At 41.6% G+C, this 23,639-nt stretch overlaps 1 long non-coding RNA gene across 1 annotated transcript; it reads left to right on the top strand.

Moving 5' to 3' along the window:
• Nucleotides 1-279: 279 nt before the first annotated feature.
• Nucleotides 280-22,013, top strand: LOC112474586. The gene is made up of 3 exons (XR_003044427.1): nucleotides 280-1,447; nucleotides 18,287-18,652; nucleotides 21,409-22,013. It is a non-coding gene; the product is annotated as an uncharacterized LOC112474586 (long non-coding RNA).
• The last annotated feature ends 1,626 nt before the right edge of the window (nucleotides 22,014-23,639 follow it).

Here is a 23,639-nt window from a genome sequence, read left to right as displayed (position 1 = left end):
TCAGATTGGACTGATATTCCGGGTCTAAATTATATTTGAGCTACTAACTCCAGCAACTCAGATGGTTAGGTGTCTTTTAGACATTTTTAGAATTTAAGATTTTTGAGGAAGGCAGAGAGAGACTTTGCTTCTGCAGAGCTCCCCTTGTGGTTATCTAGCTGCCGCGCGAGGCAGCGTGCTCCCTCCCCCTCCCTCCTCGCCGGCTTCTCTGCCCATGTATGGTCACTGTTCCACAGCCTTCTTGGTACTGAAGTGAGCAAGTCGGACCCTTATTAGGATCCAAGCTTAAAAGTTAAACAGCTCAGGGGCTAAGAATAAGAATCTCCTGTTTGTACAATCTGGTAGATCAACTGAACTGGGTTTGGGACAAAGTTATTCAGGGAGGAAGAGGTAGGAATAAGAATATTCTATATATTGATGTCCTAACAGAAAACCAGTGACTTGCCCTGTTTTAAATTCATCCTGTCATGAGTCCCAAGAAAGCATTTTTCTAACTCCCATGCTTCCATTCTGTGGGATTACCACAAAGAGCATCAGGTAGGTCTTTTCTTTCCGTGTTCTTTTTATGCCCTGTGTATGTGGACAGAAGCAATTTCCATTGCACTCTTTGCTGTTTATTCCAGGTTTACACTCAGTCCTGAGTTACCTTCTCTTTTCAAGTAATTTCTCTAAGAGAGAATAGAAAAAAAGCAGAACTAGGCAGATTATTCATTCTCTTTCCACGCCCTTGACAAAGTCAATTCTCCAGAAGGGTAAGCTTTATCATATGTCACGATAAAGGTTGCGAAGATACCTCACCCAGAGTGTTTGCCTTGTTCTAAGGGATAGTTGTAACTTTTTGAGAATTCTGGAAATTAAGCAGAATGAAACTTTTTTTTTCTACAAAAAAAATACTTGAAACGTTAGAGATCTCCAGTCACTTATGAAATGCCTCCTTTATACCATTCACAAAGGTGAATGACAAGACCCAAGTCCTAAAGATAAGCAGTCTTGATGCAGAAACAGAAATGGAAATAGATACTTACATATCAATAAGTGCTGTAATAAAGCTTTTCAGTGGCTCTGGGAAGTCCAGGTGAAAGAGTAACTGTCCAGGGGCGACTCAAAAGGCCTTATGGAGAAACAACAGATGGTCAGTCGGGCTGAGTCTTAAAGGTAAAGTGTTCAGAGCAGAGCAGGTGAACACGAGGAAGACCAGAGACTCCGGCAGGTAAAGATCTGAGGAGTCTCCCAGGCTCCCTGATTCTGCGGAAGTAAATGAGGGGGTGAATGTTGGTACTTTCATTAACTCTTGCTTTCAACAGATATTTATTGGGTACTTATTAGGTGCTGGGGGTTACAACGGTAAACAAGTTCTCCTGAAGATCATGGCCTGGCGGGAAGACATTGAACAAAATGCTGTAACTGTATAACAGCACTGTGCAAAGTACCATGACGGAAAACTCAGGTGCGGAGCGTTTAACCGTGGGACCTTTTTGGACTGGGGTGGGATGGCGTGTCGGCGTGCAGGTGACAAGGAAGAAAACGTCATGAAAAACAAGACCTAGCACTTTGCGGAGGGAGAGAGAACAGATTTTCCTTGGGGAAAAAGCATGGATTTGAAAGAGGAGGTGAGAGTCAGTGAGACAGAGCCCCACTCCCAGGAGAGGGAGTAGGTTGTGGGAAGACCAGAGAAGCAGACACATCCTTCAGGGTTTGTAGGAACTGTCACAAATTTGGGACTCTGTGGAAGATGGGAAGCCATTGAGTGGTTTAAGCAAAAGAATTAACATGATCAGATCTGTATTTTTAAAAATCACTGTGACTTGAAAAACAAACAAACAAACAAACAAAACATTGTGACTACCGTGTAGTGGTCAAAAAACTTTTTAAATCATGAACCTCTATCAATAAAATATTTTAAACCTGCATGCTAATGCAGGTATGTTTGTTATAACATAATATTATGTATATTAGGTAAAATACAGAAAAATAGTCATTTTCAAGAATGAGATAAATAGAAGTCCTGAGATTTTCTTCCCATGCCCGTCAGCTGGTCCTGTGCCCTCTGTGGGTGCAGGCCCCATTTGGGAGGCTCGTGGTGTGGGGCGTGGAGGGAAAGCAGGCCTGGGAGAGGAGAGATGGGTAAGAAGTGGTGGGAGGCTTGGATTAGGGCAGGGAAGGGAGAGGCACAGAGTTGAAACATACTCTCCAGGTTGAATAGAGAAGACCTGATGACTGGTTGGATGGGATGAGGGTCGGGCGGGGGGCTGAGGAGGGAGGACAGTGTTAAGGGAAGAGCTGCCAGTTTCTGGTTTGAGTAACTTCTAAAACGATGGTGTCAACCTGCCCTTTCAATGCAGTTGAGTAAAAAAGTCTTAAATTTTGGAGTTAAAAAAAAAAAAAGGAAGAACTCTTACAGTCATTTTAGTAGTGCATGTGGGTTTTAATTATTCATTTTTGTAAGAGGGATTAGCCCTAATGCCCAAGTTTTTTGTTCTCATCTTTTATCTAAGGATAGGAAGTTCCCATAGAAAGCCGAGGTTTCTAAGGCCCCACCTTTCTCTCTCTTGCTTGCTTTCTTGCTCTCTTTCTCTGAGACTGAGTTCCTTCTGGGTTGTAAAAATGCAGGATTACTTTTATTATTTGCAGTTTCGATGGTGACATATAATTAAATTATACATACATAAATTAGGACTCTTCTTTTCCCACTGATCCATTTTATAACACTTAGTACATTTTCAGAACGACTTGAGTCTGTTTCTCAGCATGGAGTACACTGAAAATAATGCTATTCACAGATTCCCACAAAAGTGAAATGTTGGAGGAGTTACAGCTACTCTCACACGCTGACGGCGGGCCTCCTTTGCCCCGCTTCAGAGAACTGGGTGGGAATCCCCTCACCAAGGACGCCCTTGGCTCAGCGCTCATCTGTAGGCAAATGTCAGCTGCAGCTACTATTAAAAAACCCTTTAAAAACCCATAAGCACTCGTAGTGATTATGAGGATCCAAAAAGATAATGGATATAGAGCATTCTGTAAACTGTGAGTTCATACATGCATGAACATTAATATCTTTAAAAGAAAATTATTTTTAAGCACTCCTGAAGTAGCAACTTTCAGGAGTAGAAATGGGATAAATCAATGAATAAAATGTGAGCTGTCATAGCCACAGACTATGCCATAATTAAAAGTGTGCTTGAATGATTTTGAGTTTGGAATGACATTTAGGATGGAAGCAGGATGATTCTGCTAGATGCGTACTTGAGTGAAAATAGGTTTTCTGTCCCCTGTTAGATATTTGTAATTACTTTGCTTCACCTTCTTAGTTATAAAAATTAGTAAACAAACCACAAATTTGGGCCTGTTCAGTGATCCAAAAGCACAGAAGGAATATTATTTATAAACTTAGAAATGCCTTGCTAGTTTTCTCCAGATAAGAGAATTTGACCTAATTTCAGAGAACAAATTTTACTGTATATATACAACTTTATATAGGCTTGTCAACTACTTTGGAGAGAGAAGGGTTTTCTTTAATCATTTAGATATCTAAAAGTCATGTGTGACTATCACATTCATTGTTTATGTTCAAAAACTGCTGAAAACGTGACCTGAAGTTATGGTTGGGGACTTTACCTTACTTTTCAGGTGTGGCCTTATGCTCACTGTTTTAGTGGCAGCCCTGGAAAGCAGAAATCCTGACTTTTTTCCCCAGCAGTCCAAGCCCTAGGAAGGGTAGTGGATTCCAGGTTACAGTTTAGCTGTTGGTTTATAGGCAGAAGCGTACGGGGAGGATTAGTGGGCACAGTCAAAATGTCTTGGCCAGAAACATGAAGGGAAGAATTTCCTGCTGTTAGAAAGAAATTCCTCTAGGCCGAGAGGAAGAGGAAAGAGAGGGAACATTGGAGACCCTAAGGGTTGAAGGGACCTGGGCACTGCTTCTTAGCTGAACTGCTAAGGAGAAGGCAAGACCCTAGAGAGAAATGGCTATGACGTGTGTAGATGGGCAAGGATGCCCATGTCCCAAACATGGCACCGAAGCAGTCAAGAGCTGCTGGACCTGAGTAGGTGTCTTTGCAGCAGGTAACTTCTAAAGCAGAGGACCAGATGCACCCATCCTTGATAATATGTAAGACCCCAGAGCTGTGGCACGATCTTGGGAAACCAGGAGGGGAGAGCCTCAAAAAGGGCTGTGGTTAAATCTCCCATCCTACAAGATGGGGACTAGAAATGGAAAATAACTTGATGTAGAAAATAAAATTCTATTTCTTGCAAAAATAAGTTTGTGGACTAAGATAACAACTTCAAAGGGCAAACTTTTTTGTATCAGGTGCAGAAATACACTTCAGTTTAGTGTGTCTGGGCCATCATACATTCTGGAACAGTAGGATATGAACGAATGAAGGTTAACCTTGCCAGCACTCTAAAATGAAAAGACGTGGAAAGGGTTCTCAGTGCCAAGTCAGAGTCATTTAAACAGTCGACTGAGATGGGATTTAGAAGCTTGTATAGGACTGGAATTTTTGACAGGTAACAAAGGGCCTGATGAGATTTTAGGCTTTAGAGGTAGCTTACCCAGTAATGCTCTATTTTATTTCTGTTTTTCCAGAAGACACCATGAGGCGAAATAGGGACGTTTAGCTCTAAGAAACAGTGGGCAGTAAAGCCTTCCCTGTGAAATCCCTCTTTGACTGCCAGGGAGTGCCAGAGACGACCACACACACAGGGAAGCCCCTCTCCCTTCCCCCCAGATGTCTGTGGGTAGCTACCAAATGAGAGCATCCAGGGGCAGACCTGACTCCCCTACCGATGTCTTCAGTGTGAAAAAGTGCTGGGAATAGCCAACCGGGATTGCAAATATGAAGGGTACTCTTGAAAGTAGAGAGTTGAGTTTGGTGTGGAAACGGCCTGCCAACACCTTGGGGGAAACAGAACTCAAGATGTGAAGACAGAGAAAGCAGTAAGTAGCAGGGAGAGGAGACAAGCCCCATCTTAAGGTAAGAGGTGTCAGGGGAAAAATAAAAGGGAAATAATGACAGGGAAGGGAGAGGAGAAAGCATTGACATCACATGGGGATTTCTGATGGGAGAGGAAGTGAAAACTGCAGAAATAGAAAGAGGAACTTGAGGACCAAAGGGCTTTATTTCCTAGTTGCCCCCCCCCCCCGCCCCACTTTCCTCCCACAAGAAGCAACCATATTAAGGGGAGGAGATCCCGGAAATGTCCCTTTGCACCTTTGCCTCTGATTTTGTGATTGGAGATGCCAGCTCTTTAGTAGGCTATTGTCTAGGCTGGAATGGAATGAGGGATGTTCCCAGAGTGGAATGTGGCCTGTTTGCATTTGGTAGAGGAATGAGGCTCCCATCCAACTTTGATGCTAATACTTAAAAGAACAAGAAAAGAAATTACAAACTCACTTTTTACGTGGTGCTCATGTGGGGGGAAAGAGGGTGGGAAAGCAAGAGGAGAGCTGTGTCTTCCAAGATGTTATTTTGTCAAGCATTTAATCAACTTTTGCTCAAGGCTAATTGTAAAAATGCATTGTGCACTTCTACCTGCAGCAGGCAGTTTGCAAGCTGCAGGTGCGATTGAGAAAGTCGCTGTCAAGTTCCCAGTGGAGATTCAAAAAGTATTTACACACACAATGAAATTTATGAGTCTCACACTGTTTGGGGAACCAGAAATAGATTACAGACCACGTTAAAACACCTTTAAAAGAGCCAGCATGGAAAACTGTCACCAGATGAGGGCCTATACTTTTTAAAAAATGTTTTTAATTTTGGTAAAATATACATAGCATCGAATTTACCATTTTAACCATTTTTAAAGTGTCCAGTTCTGTGACATTAAGTACATTCACATTGTTATTCAACTATCACATCATCAATTTCCAGAACTTTCTTATCTTTCCAAACCGAGCCTCTGTACCTCTTAAATAATAACTCCCATCTACCCCTCTCCCAGCCCCTGGCAACCGACCACACCATTCTCTTCTCTATGTCTATGAATTAACTATTCTAGGTACCTAACGTAAGTGGAGTCATACTGTGTCCCAGGTGATGGCAGATGGGAGGGCATGATCAGTCTCACCTTGCATTTTGAAATGACCAGCTGGCTCTGAAAATAATCTCCAAAACTCATTAGGCTCTAATTTCTGTTGTTAAACGCAGCACCTAGGCAGCACCAGGAATTATCAGTAAGCCACTGGCCCATCTAGTCATGCCCAGAGCAGAAGCCTAAGAAAACATGAGCATTTACTTACAGCCAGTACACAGATATGGTTCCCATGGAAATAACTCAAAGAAACTACAAAAAAGGAAATGGGAGACATTACAGTTTTTAGGCCTTTTTAATTTCTTAAAACTTTTTTGATATATTTTCTTTTGAGGGAAGTTTTTATATTTCTTACAAATCATCAAGAGTTGTTTTATTCAAAAAATATTTTCCAGATGATTGAAACTAGTAAAGACTTCTATTTTCAAGCAGGGTGGGAAAGTCAGTGTTTCTTTTACCCCTCAGGATAGTTTCAGGAAAGTATGGAGTTCCCTGCAGTTTCTGTTTACAAGTGAGTTGCCCACTGGTTGTTCCATGAAGGAAGCTGGAAGGAAGATCTGACTTTGAGAATAAAGGAAAGAGGATCTATCTGGGAGGAGAAATTAGAGAATGAAGAAGAAATGCATATTTCTAGACTCAGTTCTTAGGGACACATTTGCCTGGTGTAGAGAAACATTGTCCCATCCAACCAACCTCACTGGCCTGCTGCTCCCAGCCCCGATCGAAATTCTGCATAGAGGCCAATCAAGCAGACGTGGTCATCCGTTATGTCCTATCGCTGCATCTGGATTCAGGTCAGAAGTCTAACTTCTAACAGTTTCTATTTCTTTTAAGAACCCTTTTCTTTTGCAGGAAAACTAAGAATATTACCAGAGTCTTATAAAAACAGGTGAATTAGTATATTTTAGATGCTGTGAAATGTGAATTTTCCTAAAAGGGACATTATTTAGCAATTGGAAACATGTTAGCTCTAGCTTTCTTTTATGGATTTGTGTGTGTGTGTGTGTGTGTGTGTGGTTAACATATAAATAACATAAAACTTACCATTTTGTCCATTTTTAGGTGTACAGTTCAGTGGCATTAAGTACATTTTATGGGTCATTTTTAAAACCTTTACCACTCTCAATACAGAGGCCCTATCCTACTTTTTGTATAAGTCACTGTGGATAGCGTTTGGAAACATTTAATTTCTCTTCATTTTAAATAAGAAAACATTATGAGTAATTCTATCACCCCTTTTAAAAAATAAGAGATTCTAAAATGGAGTGGCTTGAAGGCTATGTCCTTTTTCTACTGGTCCATTGATCTGTGACCTCGTATGCAGTTAAGATCGCTATTAGGTTGATCTTAAACTTTCTCTCTCTCAAGCTAAGTGATTTCAGGTTTTTTTGGTCTATTAATAGAAACCTTTGCCCACACTTTAGACATGGTGGTTCTCACAGTGGTTCTTCTCTGAACCCCATCCAAAGTTATTTTTATCACTTTAGTTTTCAAATCTAGTAGTAGTGTCTGTAAACTCAAAATAAAACAAAAGTCACCCAGGGTTTACCAGAATAAATTTCTGGATTAGAATCGCTAGTGTGAGAAGGAGATGCTGCTCTGGTACAGCTGTTGAGTTTCACCCTTTCTGTCCCTGTGATGTTCTTCTCACTCTCAGCCCCACGGTCCCTCTGCCACCTCAGGTCCAGCCTTATCTTAAAACTCCAATTCAGACTAAGAACATCATTTCATACCCTTGAAACAGTATGAGATTATTAAAATACATTTTCCAGAGCAGACGGTTTCCAATATCCCGAGCCAATGTCATATCTCCTGTCAAGTGGTTGATTTGCTTTATTGTTCTGAGCGCTGATCAGACTCTAATGAGGGCTCACTGGAGGACAGGGCGCCTGGACAAGAACAAGGTTGGTGTCGAGACCCTTTGGGGGCTCACTGGTGCTTGTGCCTGTCCCAGCACGGTCCCGTAGATGTGAGTCTATCAGATAAATGAATGAGGGATTGGGTAGGTTTTAGAGAGGTGACATTTTAGCTCCTAGTAAGCAGGCTAATCCAAAAGTGGAAGCAGGAGCAGGTGTGGTAAGTTAGAGCAAGAGTAACTTTTGACCTGAGGTGAGGATGTGGACCAAGTAGAAGAGATGAAGCCTGTATGGGTTTGAATTTGAACCATATCTTCCAGGCTGTGACAACCCCAAATGATTTACAGATGGCTTGTAAAGAAGGCATATTATAAGAATTCTAAACAAAAATTAAGTAAGAGGGGTGGACGGAGGGCAGAGGGTGGGAAGGAGGGATAGAGAGAAAAAAAAATGAAAGGAAAAGAAAGAAGAATGGAAGGGAAGGACGGAAGGAAGGAAGGAATTCTGTCTGCTCTTACCTGCATTTCTGCATGCTTGTCACCCCCTGTGGGCACAATCCTAATTGCTCAGTGTCCTCCTAATGCCCCCAGCCAGCACTATGCATTGATACAGGCACACCCAGGACAAGTCTGTCTTCCTTCAAACTAAACTTTGTCCTATAGTAACCCTTTTAGCAATGCACTTTAAACTTCCAGTTCCTCAGCATTGCAAAACCTAGATTACCTGTCATATGCATAGTGAAGCCATAGTCATCAAGTACTTAGTAGTCAATAGTATTGCAAATTACTTGGTTAAAACACTGTATTCTAAATCAGAATGACTGATAGGCTTCATTTTCCCAGGGAACATTTATGTTTCAGAAGAGCATCTCATTAATCTAAGTGAATCTAATGGACGCATGAGTTGGGACCCTTCTGTGTCAATATTGGTCCACGTTCTTCTCACCGTCAGGCTGGAAATAGAGGAATCAGCAAGTTGATATTCCAGCTACATATTACTTATATCATCTACAGGAAGCCATTGTAGATTCTGTAGAGGGAAAAAGCATGATAAAAATGTTCTGGAAAGTTTACTAGAGAAGTGATGTTTATTCCAGAGTCATATGAGGACTCTAGGAGCTGATTTCCACCGCTGCTGTTCCTGGTGCTCACTGCCATTTAGATTGAGTCCAATGGAGGAACACAGGTAGGCTCCGAGCTCCGTATTCCTGAGGAGTGTCACCTGGTTCTGGAACATGTGCCAAGTACATACGATGTTCCAGGTGCTGGGGATACAAGGACCAGTAAGAACGTAAAAGGGATGATCAAATCTAGTTGAGAGAAATAGGTGAGAGGGTGACCAACTCTGCCTGGGGGGATATAGACAAGAAGGTCCCCAACTCTACCCGAGAGCCCTGGAGGAGGCTGCGTCAGGTAAGAAGGACTGGGCCTCATAGCACTTGTCATCTGGTGTAATAAAATGTGATTTTCAGTCTGTTTCTCAGTTCACTCTAATGCTCTTTGAGGGCAAGTGTTGCCTGTTACAAATTTTAAGGTAGCTTCATGTATGAGTTGGCATGGAGAGATCATTGCTGTAATTACTTTTGAAAGAATAAATTGACATCTTTTTGTCTTGAAAAATAAGTAGAAATGCAAAGGAAAGACAAGGGTGAGTGTGTACAGCACAGCAAAAAACACACATTGGGAAATTCAGTGAGATTTTTAGGGAATGCAGTTAGTTCATTCCTGGAACTTTGGGTGACTTGGAGTGAGGGGTAGTAAGAAAGGAATGCTGGAAGTGTGGCCAAGAATCAGTGTAGAGGGTCTTGTAGGCTCTGCAGACAATGTGAATGTAGGCACTAGGAACCCTTCAAAGTTTTAAAGTAGGGAAATGATTTGATCAAACCTGTGTTTTAGAGAGATCACTGGTAACAACATAGAGAAGAACTGGAACAAAGGGAGATTAGAAGTAACAATCATCAGTCCTTTTGTGAGTGGGAAGTGGAGAGACATTTGGGAGAAAATTCAGAGTCGCACTATTAGTATTTAGAGAATAGAAAGAGTTGAAGATGACGTCAGGTTTCTTGTTCGGCTTGAGTATTGTGCAAGAAACCAAATTAGGAAATACAAGAAGAGACCCGGAGGAAGGAGAGATTATTAATTCAATTTTGAATATTTGGAGTTTAAGGAGCCTACACATTTTCAGGGGGAGCCCCATGTATATGGTAAGTACTGTGAAGCCTGGAAAAGAAATAGGGGCCAGAGGGATTGTTTGGGGTGTGGGCGTCGGAGTCATTTGATTGAATGAGAAACCCAGTTCACGTGGAAAGAAGAGAAACAACAAGAAACGAGAAACAACAAATTGAGATTCCTTTCCCCATTTGTAAGAGTTTAATGACTTTTCCTCTATTATAAAACTATCTGGAAACGAACACTGTAAGAAGAGGTGAGCTGGCACTTCCAGGTTCAGGAGTGCCTGGGAGTTGACTGCTCTGCAGCTTTAGGTCCTGTAGTCACTTTCACGGAGCCAGCTCATCCAGGAGTTTGCCAGCAGCCCCTGAAGTGTCTGCACATGAAACCCCAGGGGCCGGAGCCAGCCCAGCACAGAGGGGAAGAGCTTGAGTCAGAGCATCCGAACAATGGAGCTTTCAGAATCTCTTTTATTGTTAACTGTCTTGAAATGTCTGAAGATTTTATAACGATGAGCAGTCTAAGCAGTTTCTGGTGGTGACCAAAGGAGGGGTGGATGACGTTAGGGCTTAAAGGCTCGAGAGAGGCCTAGAACACGACAGCAGTAATTCAGGTTGGGGTGTCATTTTTGCGTGAATTTTCGGTGAAAAAGATGAGTGAAAGAATTAGAAGTTGAAGAATGTACGGAGAACAGACTGGTGGTCGACAGGTGAGGCGTGGGCAGTGGGTGAAATGGGTGATGATGGTCGGAAACTACAAACTTCCAGTTGCAAGGGGCATACGTCCTGGGGGCGTAATGCGCAGTATGGTGTAAAGTTAATAATACGGTACCGTATATTTGAAAGTTGCTAAGAGAGTGGATCTTAAAAGTTCATATCACAAGAAAAAAATCTGTAACTGTGTGGCAATGAATGTTAACTAGACTTAGTGCAGTGATCATTTCACAATATATACACATAGCAAATCATGTCGTACACCTGAAATTGATATAGTTATATGTCAATTATATCTCAATAAAACTGGAGAAAGAAAAAGTTGAAGAATATAAGAACTTCAGGAAAAATAGTAATTCAGGGAACCAACTCAACAGTGGTCCCATGAATAATAGCCGTTGATTAAAATAAATCATTATAGATAGCACTTGAAAGACAATCGCAGAAGTATTTTGTTGGGCATAGGCTTTTCGGAGGATATAAAAGTTTTGGACAGAGAGAAGGGAAGAGGTGGATTATTATAGGCAGGGAGAATGATGTGAGCACAAAAGAACAAAGGGCCAATAAGGAAAAGAATAATAGGATATGAAACCTAAGAAAGATCTCCAGGTTGCAACGCCAACCCAACTCCTCCATCTGCTGCTAAAAGACTGAAAAGTGTAAGTCATTTAGCTGACTGACCATGAGCTGGTGCTGGAAGCCAGGCCTCTCAAAGGCTAGTGGAATAATGCCCTCATTATCCTAGACCAGCTTGAAAATAATTTGGGGTAATCATGCAGCTGGCTAGATTTTATTTATTGGTTAGCACTAGCTAATACATTTGGGGAAAACCAGGCCATACACTAGCATTCTCCTATGTGTAATGATATTTAATTTGAAAATATGCAGAACCCTCTTCTATAAAATTTGAGTACTTGGCTTTGGCAGTTCACCTCTGGCATTCACCCATTTGTCACAAAATATTAACTCCCTTTTGCTATGTGTGTATACGTGGCCATTTATTAGGATCTAATGAGGAAATGCTAGATCAGAGAATAGTGGGATGGGCTAACGCTCGGAGTGAGGAGACAATAGCGACCTTGTCAGGTGAAGTTACTGCAATGAAATAGTGTCACCATAGTAACCAAGTTGGGGCTCTTTAGGCACTTTGGGGCTGGGGACTTCTAAGGAGATTTAACCAATCCCCCTGCTTATCCACATAAAGGTCCCAATGCCAGGTTGCTAGTGACACCCTTCTTCCCGCTGTCACTCTTCAGTCCTTAATAGTCACACAAATAAACGCAAGCTTGCTAATCTACACACTTCGAATAAAGAATAACTCAATAGTAACTCAGGTCGTCAACATGAGATAGCACAGAACTGAAAATGTGTGTTTATTTCTTACCTTGCCATCTGTGCTAGTTCATTTCTAAAGTAATTGCAGAGATTTTGCGACTGTTTATATAGCATTTGAAATCCTAGACTTCTACTCCCATGAGACTATCATAGTCAGACTGTTTATGTCTCCCATCAGTTGAATGAGAGTCACTTTATTGTCTTAAACGTGAGTTCCCCTCTGTCTTACCCTATTTCCTGTTAACCAACCTTCACCAAGAGATTGGAAGTGACATTAACAATGAAGGGGACTGGGGATCTTCAAGATAAGTCTATTGTCACTAAGGTATAGAGATTTTGTAGTCTGTTCTATGTTTTCAGGACACAGCATATTCTAAAAGACAAAAATTTTTAGCAGATATATTCATGCTTACACCAAATTAAAGGAGGAAGTATGGCATATTTCTATTTTACAACCATAGTCCCAGGCCTCAGATACTTGGAATGTAGCCTGTGCCCTGTTGGCAGGGAGTTGGAGTCAGTTTACAGCGTGTGATATGATAACACATGTTCTGGATCAGTGGCAGGGGAATGTTTGGAGCTGTAATTCTGTCTGTCTCTCCATTAGCAGGAAGCCTTGCTAAACTCACAGCTGAAGTGCCTAAAAAGAACCAGGCTCTGTGTGTGTGTGTGTGTGTGTGTGTGTGTGTTTGTGTGTGTGTTTGTTTTATAAAAGCAACACAAAACCCAGCCCCATGGATAAATGCTAAATGAAGGCCAAAAGTGAAACGGTATTTTCATCACATGAGTAAGCTGGTATCTAGTCGAGATGATTACCTTTCTCAGAAGTGCCGCTATCTGCCTTCGTCCTTCTGGGCCTAATGATGCAGGTGATGTTTAACAACAGTAGAGAAAACCCTAGACCAGTGGTTAGGAGAAGAAAATTCAGTGGAAGGAATTCATGTTAATAAGGCACAAGGGGAGGTATACAAGACTCATACAACGGGAGTCGAAACCTGATACCTCTGAGGTGTGAGGTAGAAGCTGAGTCTTGGCCCTGGTGAGCCAAGCGTTAAGGAAACATGTAAGTACGTGTAAGTGCAAGCATGTAGTTCAGCAGCCTTGTGAAGCCAAATACTAAGCTCGGGCAGGAAAGATCAAATGTTCTTTGAAAAGATGTAAGTTATTTGCTCATTGAGCTCAGCAGAAAGAATGGTTTATGATGTCGCCCTACTTTCATATTTCTCTTAAAGTCTATAGTGTTCTGTACCTTTCTTTGCCTTACCACTTGTTCTCCTTCAGAAATATGGCACTTCTCCTGGGATTATCATGAATGAATGAGTGAATGAATGAATGAATGAGTGGTCATGTGATTTAAAATATTCCTGGTCAATTCAGTGTTTTTGGACTGTCTCACTAATTCACAACATGATCAGTTTAATTATGGCTGGCTTATAGATCACCAAAAATCTACTGAAAAGAGCCAACATGGTTAAATGGCCAAGATAAAAATCATAGCTTCAAATAGAAAAAAGCTTATGATTTTACTATTACTCATTCAGAATTAGAACTATAAGAATTTATAAAACCATTTATTGATTTAGGTTATATATAGTTAAAGAACACGCCGGCTAACTTTGCAGTCTTTTTTTTTTAGAATGAAGCCCTAGTCTCCAGAGAAAGTGTTTATAAAGCATTTCTCAATTGGCAGAGTGCTTCTACACATATTTCATCTAATCCTCTTGACCTCCTACCTTTTTGTTCTGAGCTGCCATCTGGGCTTCTTCACAGGTGAACTGAAGTATTTGGTCTTAATTGAGCAACATTTTCTTAAGGTCCTGTCTTCATTACATCAACTTCCTGTGACAACCGGAAAGACAGTCTTAGCCATTTCCTGCTCGGAGCCCTGCTCCTTTTGAGCCGCTGGCCTGTGTACTTAGCTTCCTGCTTCAGAGATATCTTTATCTCTCACAAAGAGCAGTGAGAAGTCCAGTCATTGATGCCGTTTCCCATTTAGGGAACTAACTTTGCCCCTCGTCCCCCTTCTCTTTGATGACCCACTCTACAGTCGTCGAGTTAGTGTCCTATTAAACCATGTACAAGTTTTTTTCCTTGCAATTGAAAATTTAAGATCATTTGATAGAAAAATGTGTCATATTGTTTATGACTATGGCTTCCCAAGCTTTTTGGGTCTTGGTTCAACACACCTCATTCATGTTGATCCTACAACTCATACTTTTTTGCTACATCTACCTTCGTCCTTCGTGACCCCACATTCTGCCCAAAGGAAACAATGTCCTCCACACTTTCCCAGTTTTATTGCCTAGAAATCCCTTCTGCTCTAACCTCAGCATGTGTACTTTTTTTCTTTACAATATTTTAAAATCCATATATATTGTCATGTCATTGGACAGTATAGTTTTTCAACTGAATCTATCGGAGTTGTCTTTGCCACTGCCGCGTAGTAGATTTATTTAGGGTGGTTCCAGTTTAGAACTATTACAAATAACATTGCCATAAATATCTTGTGAAATATCTTTTAATTGAAATGATTTTCTCAAAATAAATTTCCAAGAATATTAATTAATGTGTTACTGGTTCGGGTCATTTTCGTGGCTCTTATTCTGTGTTCAGATTGCCTTGAAGAAAAAGTGCTCACTCGACCTGTCCATGGCACTGCAAAAGTGGGCTTCTTTGGATCTTTCCCAACACTAGTTTTTATAATCATTTGCTTTTTTTTGGTCGTTGCCGTGAATTTAATTGCTATAAAATGATACTGCAGTTATTCTGACATGCACTTACAAGTGAGGCTGACCTAGTAATATGAAATTTCAGGACTCAGGTAATCGTTAGCACACAGCAAAAATAATTTCCAAGGGGAACGGGATGGCTAATTTCTTCAAATCCGTTGGGCTGACTCAGAGGAATTTGCCTACTCATGAGTGAGGGGCAACTCTTAATTGCTATTCAGCAAAATTACTGCCACTACTCTAGTCTAGATACTTCTTTCCTCACACTCTGGTGATTGCCAAAGTCTCTAATTTACCAGCCTTCAACTCCCCAAGTCATTTACTGTTTAATGTGCTCTCAGAGGAAATAGGGCCCTGAGGAGGCAGACAGGGCGCACAGCCAGTTAGAGCTGGTACCCAGGTCTCCTGACTACTAGACAGTGCTCTTTCTCCTACGTCTGGCACCTCTCACTACTTTCCGGGAATCCAGGTGTCTCAGTTTGGGATGTTCCTGCTGCTACCCCCGTGCAGTTGTTGGCAGCTGCCTCGCCTCAGGTTGTGTTCCATGCCTCCTGTTTGCCTCCCGGCTGGTTTCTCTTCCTGGGTAATAGGACCTACTGTCCTGTGTGGTTGCCACGGCCAGGGGACCAGGACAGTTGTGAGGTGCATGGAACTAATTTACTGTGCTGGTGGAGGTCCTCTCTGATCACGTGTCTGCAGCTTCCTGAGGGAGGTGTAGAGAAGGTCTAGGTTTAGCCTGATATAGAGTCAGATGTCACAGTTTGTGTACACACACGCACGCACACACACACACACACACACACACACACACACACACACACACACACTCACTCTCTGAATGCAGTCTGTTGCAGCACAATGTGTCACCAGCCCACAAGTGCACACTCGAGTCAGACTGCCCAGGGTTGAATGCTGGTTCCACCACTTAGCTCTGTGACTTTGGGAAGTTACTTAGCCTCTGCCTATGTAAGTGTTTGCTCTCCTTATTAGTATTCCTTGAAAAGGGAGGAGATTATAGGGGGAGACACAGATCAGATCTCACTCGAGATAGTGGTCAACTTTGTTTTGCAGTTGGAGGAAAAGTAAGGAAGCCCTGTCTTGGCTCGGGAGCCTGAAATTTGAATATGTGTCTGAAGAGAAGAACTGAATTGGAAGCGTTTTCACTAGACAAGGCATGAGTCTCACACTGGCCTGGCATGAAGTTGATTCAGTGGAGGCATTTATGGGCCCTGCCCTGCGCTTCTCTCCTGCAGTACAAACTCAGGGTTTGCCTTCTTCTGGCTCTCACTTTGTATTTCTTAATCTAGGAAACAACAATAACAACACAGCATTATATAGCATTTCCTATGTGCCAGGTGCTCTTCTACAGGCCTACATATACAAATTTTTCCGTCACAACTTGTGAAGTAGATTCTTATTATCTCTATTATCTCCATTTTGTAGGTAAGAAACTAAGGCACAGAGCGGTTAAGTAACTTGCCCAAGACCCCACAGACAGAACACTAGATTCTACCAACTGCACACTTCGCCAGGTGGCCCGAGACTGTCAGTCCAGGTCTGCACCTGAAGAAAGAACGCATCTCCCCTTATCTCTTCTTCTCCATGACATCTGGCTCCCTGCTGCTGACCTGGCAGTTTTTTACTTGAACTTTAAGTGCCAGACTTAACATGATTGTAATCTGAAAGCACACCGATTCTAGAAGCTGTGAGGTTGCTTTACTCAGTAGATTTTGAAGTAGTAAGAAATAATAAAAAAGTTCAGGCTTTCTGCTCTCAAGCTATCAGGTCTGGACAGAAAATCTTTCAATGTTAGACATGGAAAAGACCTTAGAGGTCATATCATTTTATGACTTTATTTTATAGACAAGAAAAAAAGGCTCAGAGAGGTGAAGTGCCTTGTTCAAGGTTGTGAAACGTTTTCCAAAATTGCAGGTAGACTGTTTAGATGGTTAGGTCAGATAAGTGTTGTTGAAATACTACTATTAGGATCCTATCTAGTAATGGAAGTTGATATAAGATGTTAGTCTGGGGAGCTCCTACAACAACATGGGTTCATGTGACTTAATTCATATGTCAAAGTTACCTAGACAGATCCATTTCCACTACAGGGAATGCCATTATTTCTGGAACCGTGACACATTCAGTAACTAAAAGTTGGTTATGCAGTACTGACATCCTCTTAAAAACAAGTTGTTAGTTTTATTTGTGCCACGGTGGCCTTTATTCAGTGTTTCCAATTTTGGTGTGCTTTGCATACATTTCTGATGGCCACTGTTACAACAGTGGCCAGCGTTCCCCTTCCGTTCACAGCGGGGCGGGGGGACACAGAAGAGGTAGAAAAGCGGTATTTCTCAGCTGGTCAGGAGCCTGTCCAGAGACAGACTGCCGAGGTTTCAATTCCAGCTCTGTGCCTTACTGGGTTATCACCTGGGCAATTGTACCTTACCTATCTGTGCCTCAATTTCTCCATCTGTAAAATAGGGGTAATGATAGTACCTACACCCTCTGGGGCTGCTGGAAGGATTAAGTGACTTAACAAACACATAGCACTTAGGATAGGGCTTGGCATGTCATAGCACTATATGAGGTTTATCTTCCATTTATAGAAGCAGAATTACACTACAATCACTTCAGACTGTTATATGGAGCTGAAAAAGTACTTAGTACTTCTGCTTTCCAGACTGAGACTAGACCTTTATAACTTGATAGTTTTATAGCTTGAGTGGGACTTTAAAAAAAAAACAGTTTTTCTAAGGTCATCTACCAAGAAATTGACTTAATTTATAGAACTGCAATTCTTGCCAACCCTCTGAAGTCTACTTCTTTATCTTTTCCGACAACAAGGAAGAAAGAAAGTCATCAAGGAAGAGAAAAATTTTACTCCTTGGTCTGCATTTTGAATTCCCAAGTAGAAAATTTTAGTAATAAGTACAAACAAGTTAATGCAGTCACTATCTTAGAGGTTTACACAAATAATTTTCCAAATAGACTGTAAGCCAGTATGTATAGAAGTCAGTAAAGGGACAAGGCCTGTATGTCCAAAGGTATGGAGACTCAAAAGAGAAAAGATAAATTTTACTAGTTTTCCTACTGACCTTAATATATCACCTGGTCGGGGTGTATAGGACAGGTATGTTTTGTAGGTCCACGTAGCAATAGCAGCTTCTTAATGACTATAGCTTGGGCCTTTATAGATTTTTTTCTAACCTTCCTACAGATGTCCTAAATAAGGAGAATTAAAACATGAAAAAAATAGAAGTTTCCAAGTGAGTTCTTGCTTCTTCATCTTCAGAGACAGTACTGGAATTAGAGTCCAATTTTAATTCTGGATTAACGATTTATCCCTCTCTGTTTCTAACACGTGAAATAAGGATGATCAGACTAATCCTGTTGTACTTTTATGTGAGATGCATGTAAAGTGAGTGCCAGTGATTATTCTCTCTTCTCTTTAGAAATATGAAATAATATTTTGATTAGAAAAAGTGCCCCCGCTGAGAAGACACCACATCATGGGCATGTGGTTTGGCCGTCGGTCCGTGTGGGATCAACAGAAGGCTCTTCTCACCCCAGGCATCCTTGAGCCAAGGCCTGGCTTGGCGAATCAGTCCCAACTCCTTGGGAGCCCCATGCACAACCATACATGGCAGTCCGATGTAAATGACGTAAAGGAGCCAGATGTGTGACCACCAGGGCAAAGAGCTTTCCAGATAGAGAAAACAGCAAGTAGAAAGGCCCCAAGACGGGAGTCAAGCCTGGTGGGCCTGGGGAACGTAAAGGCCCCCGGATTGAAGAACAGGTATCAAGAAGACTGGCAGAAGGTGAGGACAAAAACGGGGAGCAGGACCAGATCTCACAGTTCCATGCAGGACAGGGTAGGAGACTGGATTTTATTCTAATTGTATAGGAAACCACTGGAAGGTTTTATACATAGTCCGAATTCTACAACCAAGATGTAAGGGGTGAGAGTAGAAGCAGACGGTCCAGGAGAAGGCAATTAATTGTAGGAGGCTTTGTGAGGGGTGAGGTGCTTCCGTCAGGGTTGCGATCGAGAAAGGAGAGGTGGGAAATATTCTGGAGGTGGGCACCAGAGAACTTCTTGATAGATTTACAGGATGTAAAGAGAAGAGGAATGAAATACGACTCCTTGGCTTTTGGCTGGAGCTACTGGGTAGATTGAACTGCCATGGACTGGAAGTTAGGAAGACTAGGGATGTGCAGGTTTGGGTAGGTGGAATCAAGAGGTTTTGGACATGTTAGGTTTGAGACTCTTTTTAGACATTCAAGTGGAGATGGCAGGTAGACAGTTGGATATATGAGTATGGGACTTCAAGTCAATGCTAAAATTATAATTTGGGACTTGTCAGCTTATGGATATTATTTAAAGCTATAGGGCTGGATGAGTTCATCCAGAGAGAGAAACTATAGACTAGCCAGAACCAAGCCCTGGAGTATTCTTAATTTTAGAGATTGGGCATAGGAGGAAGAGGTTGCAAAGCAAATTGAGAAGGTAGGAGGAAAATCTCACAGATGGTACCCAGAGCTGCATGTCGCACATGCCAAGAGTGCCATTACACAGACTTAAGATGATGGCCCTGGTGATACCAGGGCCATCACCATCCTTTGGAGAATAATTTGCTAAGTGATAAACACTATTTCTCTGCAGCTATCTAATTAGTATTTACTTTTGTTTAGTTATGTCATCAGTGGCAGACCTGATTCTATTATCTATTGCTTTTATCTATTTTGCTAATTTGATATAAAATGATGCACGATTGTTGTTTTAATTAACACTTATAAAATGAACCAAGTACTAGTTTGCTGTTTTCCTCTTCTTGTATGAGCATTCTGTTAATATCTTTGAGGCTAGTTATTGTTAATGATGATTGTTTAGTTTCATTTTTGTTTTGGTTGACTTTTTTCTCTCACTTGGGATCGTTGTTGGCTAGAAGTAACAGAAAACTTTACTGCAGTAAGAAGGGGTTACTTTTGCTTACAGAACAAGATATCTAAGGCAGACATCCGTAATCCCTTAATTCCATCAAGGAACCGGACTTATTCTGCCTTTCTAATTAATCTGCCACCCTCAATTTTTTCCTCAGGCTTACATGGTGGCTGCAAACCTCTAGGCAACACATCTTTATTCCAGCAGGAAGAAGGACGCAGAGCAGAAGACTGCCCTAGCTGACTCTATTCCTTTTCATCAGGAAAACAATAGCTTTCTTTGAAGTCATGACAGTAGAAGTCTGCTTATATCTAATTGACTGGAGCTAGGCTAAATAGCAATGCCAAGTTGCAAAAGAAACTGGGAAAGTGACTTGTTGTTTCATTCACTTATTCATTTAATCATATTTAAACATTTAATAGGACTCGAGGCATCCTGTATAAATCACATTCTAGCCTCCCTTTAAAAAAATTCTTTAATTTTAATTTTTAAGTTTAATTTTTTGTCTAATTCTTTAAAGAAGTTATTTAATTAAAAATTTTAACACAACTTAATTTTAGTTTATATACAGTAATATTTACCCTTTTTCACTATACAGTTTTATGCGTTTCGAAACATAAAGATGACTGTTTTTAACTGTGAACACCAGTACTCCTCCAAATTGCATGATATTCCCAAATGGAAAAGGACAATTGTTTAATACAACAGAATAGTTTAAGAAAGGAAAGAACTCTATCCAATGCACCGAGGCTTCCTGAGATGAAATGGAATAAAGTTAGATAAGAAGGGTCCCCTGAGTCAGGGGGCAGTCTGCATCTCGGGAGTATCTGACCCTAATCATTAGGCTTCTACTCTGCTCAGGACCTATTCCCTCCCAGCATTTCCGCCCAGGCAAGGGTGAGGCAATGATGGTGGTGGTGGTGTGATAAAACACTAGGTTTTGTTGTCAGATTGGGGTGAGGCCCAAAACGGATGGATAGATAAGCCAGCAAACAGCTGTTACAGGTACATTTGCATTAATCATTCCCATAAATGATGTGATAATGAATGATAATAGCTAATTCAAGTAATTGAAAATCAGTATCAAATTTATCATATTAACGAAAGGTCTGGCGTGCCCCTACATTGGCAATATATGATAATATCATTACTAGCATTTATTGAACATCTATACCGGATGCTTACCATACATTATTTCACTTAATCTTCACAACCACCTTATGTCCTGGTGTGTTGAATCTTCTCTAGATTAGAGGTAGGTGATTTGGCCATGACATTCCACTATCAATTTTATGCAGGACTTATAGACTTGCTTGCTGTTCATCTATGCTCATTAAGAAAAAAAGAACAAGGGTAAAGTAAGTCAAAGGCATGGTCAACATCAATATACAAGTGTAGATTCAGTCAATTTCAGGTTTTTAAAAAACATTTTAACTTACATGGATCTAATTTAAAATTGATATACTCCAGTGAATTATCTTCTTAGTGCCTCTTTCATACTTTACTCTTGTGTATATAATTTGCACATAAGTTTATTCATGTTTACACTAAATTTTTTTCAGTTAATGTTATTTCATATATACTTTTCCATAACTCTGCCACTATAACTTGGGTATTTCTCATCTTTTCTAGGCTTCAGTTTCTTCTGTAAAATGAAGCAGTTCATTTAATAGCTAAAATTTATCCAGCTTTAATATTCCACAACAACAGAATATCTACTTTCTACAGGGGAATGATGGAAATAGAGCACAAATGACACTGGAGTCTTCTTTGGAACAGAACTTTACTTCAAAACATAGATGCTACTTAATGGGCCATAACTTTCCTGTTGTTCATGAGTCAGCATGAAAAATACCTCCAGAGAAGGCTAAGTAGGTCAGATTTATCTAAGAAGACAGCTGTGTAATCCTGTATCCCTCTCCAACCCCCTGGCACCGCAGATACAGGTTTCTGGCTTTTTCAACAACAGTCTCATAGCATCACTCACTTTGTAAAGTCCTCAAGACCACACTTTGAAAAATCAAGCTGGCCTTTAAAAGGCTTCAGTATGAGGACAAAATAGAGCCGTAGTTACATATGGTCCACAGCTATTTTCTCTATCTCTTAAGTCATTTCCATTGATTCTGTGATACTGGTTAGTGTGAGGGAAAAAAGTAAAGTTATTTAAAAAGTAGTGAAAAAGTTTTGTACTTTGACTTTTTCTTGAATCTGTTTAATAAATCCTGTCAGGGCCATCAGTTTCTGCTTGCTTTCCTTTCTAAGTAGTATGGTCATAAGAGGACTTAAAAATGCATATTGTAGATAACTAGGCCAAATGAGAGAACTTTCATTTAAAAAAAGAAAACTTTGACGGTGCAGTAACTGCCTACGTGAGCCGTGCAAGTATTCTTATGAGACCCCCTTAACACTGGGACAACCTTCAGAGCTCAAGGGGTAAATAGAAACCTGGAGAAATGACATGAAGAGAAAAAAGGGACACATTAGGATGGGACTGGAGATTCTTACTAAGGAAATAAACAGGGTAGCAGGGAACAGAAAAAAGGCAAGGAACAAGAGAGAATACTGGAGTTAATGCAAACTGAGGTGTTTTTTTTTTCACATCGAAGACTTCTATTTTTGCTAATCTTCTTAAATATTAAGTTCTGGCAAAGCAATTAGGCTATTTAAGCTTATTTAGAGTTTTGTCCAGACGCAGCGTGAGGCTGGGCTCACAGTACTGTATTATATCCTTAGGAGAGAGAGGATTCGTAATTGATTTAGTCCTTCTCCGGCATCTGTCCTGCTATTCGACCACCGCTTTTCCATTGTCTAGACTGTAAGGCACCAGAAGCAATTAAGCAGAGGATCAATGTAAGCAGACAGGTGTGCCCCGGTCACTTCCCCTCTTTACTGCTCATATTCTCTGAATTTCATATAAGCTACTCTGGAAGCAGCAAATTAAGGGGGAAAAAATGTGAATATTGTCAATACTTCCAGGTGATGCACATCGATTCCTGAATAAATGCTTGTTCCTGATATCGCTGGCAAAGACGTGATATTAAAAGACATCTCAGATCTTAGATGTACTTCTTGGTTCAAGACATCAAAAAGTGGGGCTAGAAAATATATTTCTAATATTGGTTATATTATCCTGTTATGTTAGAAACAGGCAACTAACCCACGTCCTCCACCCCCACCATGTTTCAGAAGAGGCTGGCTAAATTTTGCAACTTGAATCGAAGGGGAGTATTTGCAGGATCTTTGAAGCTATAAATCGCCTAGGAAGAGGCTTCCCCACCTGTCACAACCTGGACCGTCTCCACAGAGGGCGTCGGGCGCACCACCGCCACGCGGCGCTGAGGTCAGCCTCTCGGGGCTTGGGAGAGCTCTTTTTATTCTAAATTACAGACTATGCAGCCACCGGATATCCTCGCTGCAGCACTGGCAGTAGCCATGTGGCTGCACTCGCGTTTCCTGACAACCACTGTATTATTTCCACTAATATCCTGTCTCGGGCCTCTCGCTGGGCGACTCCTCACTCCCATCACCCATCGCCGCTCCCCTGCCCGTGGGTAATAACCCGACTGAGGCCCGTGCGCCCAAACAAAGTGGACCTCTCCCGAAAGTTGTCGAAATCGCACTTGGCGACAGTGGCCTGATAGTCTCTCCCGACAGTCTAAGTCACGGCCGCAGAAAGTGCCTGGGCCCCGCAGATTTGGGCAAAAAGCTGCGGGCGCTGCGGGGCGTGCCCGCAGCCATGCGCTCCACGCAGGGGTGGGGCGCCCGCGGCTGCGGCGTTCGCATTGTCCACGTTCCCCGCACCCCGCCGCGTTCCGTCCCCCCCTATCTGTGGCGCACACGCGCGCAGGGCGAGCGGCGCGCCC

The sequence above is a fragment of the Pteropus alecto genome, unplaced genomic scaffold (genome assembly GCF_000325575.1).
Source record: "Pteropus alecto unplaced genomic scaffold, ASM32557v1 scaffold50, whole genome shotgun sequence".
NCBI classification, from domain to species: Eukaryota; Metazoa; Chordata; class Mammalia; order Chiroptera; family Pteropodidae; genus Pteropus; species Pteropus alecto.
The sequence above is the reverse complement of the archived record's forward strand: the minus strand, read 5'-3'. Positions and strand labels throughout refer to the sequence as shown.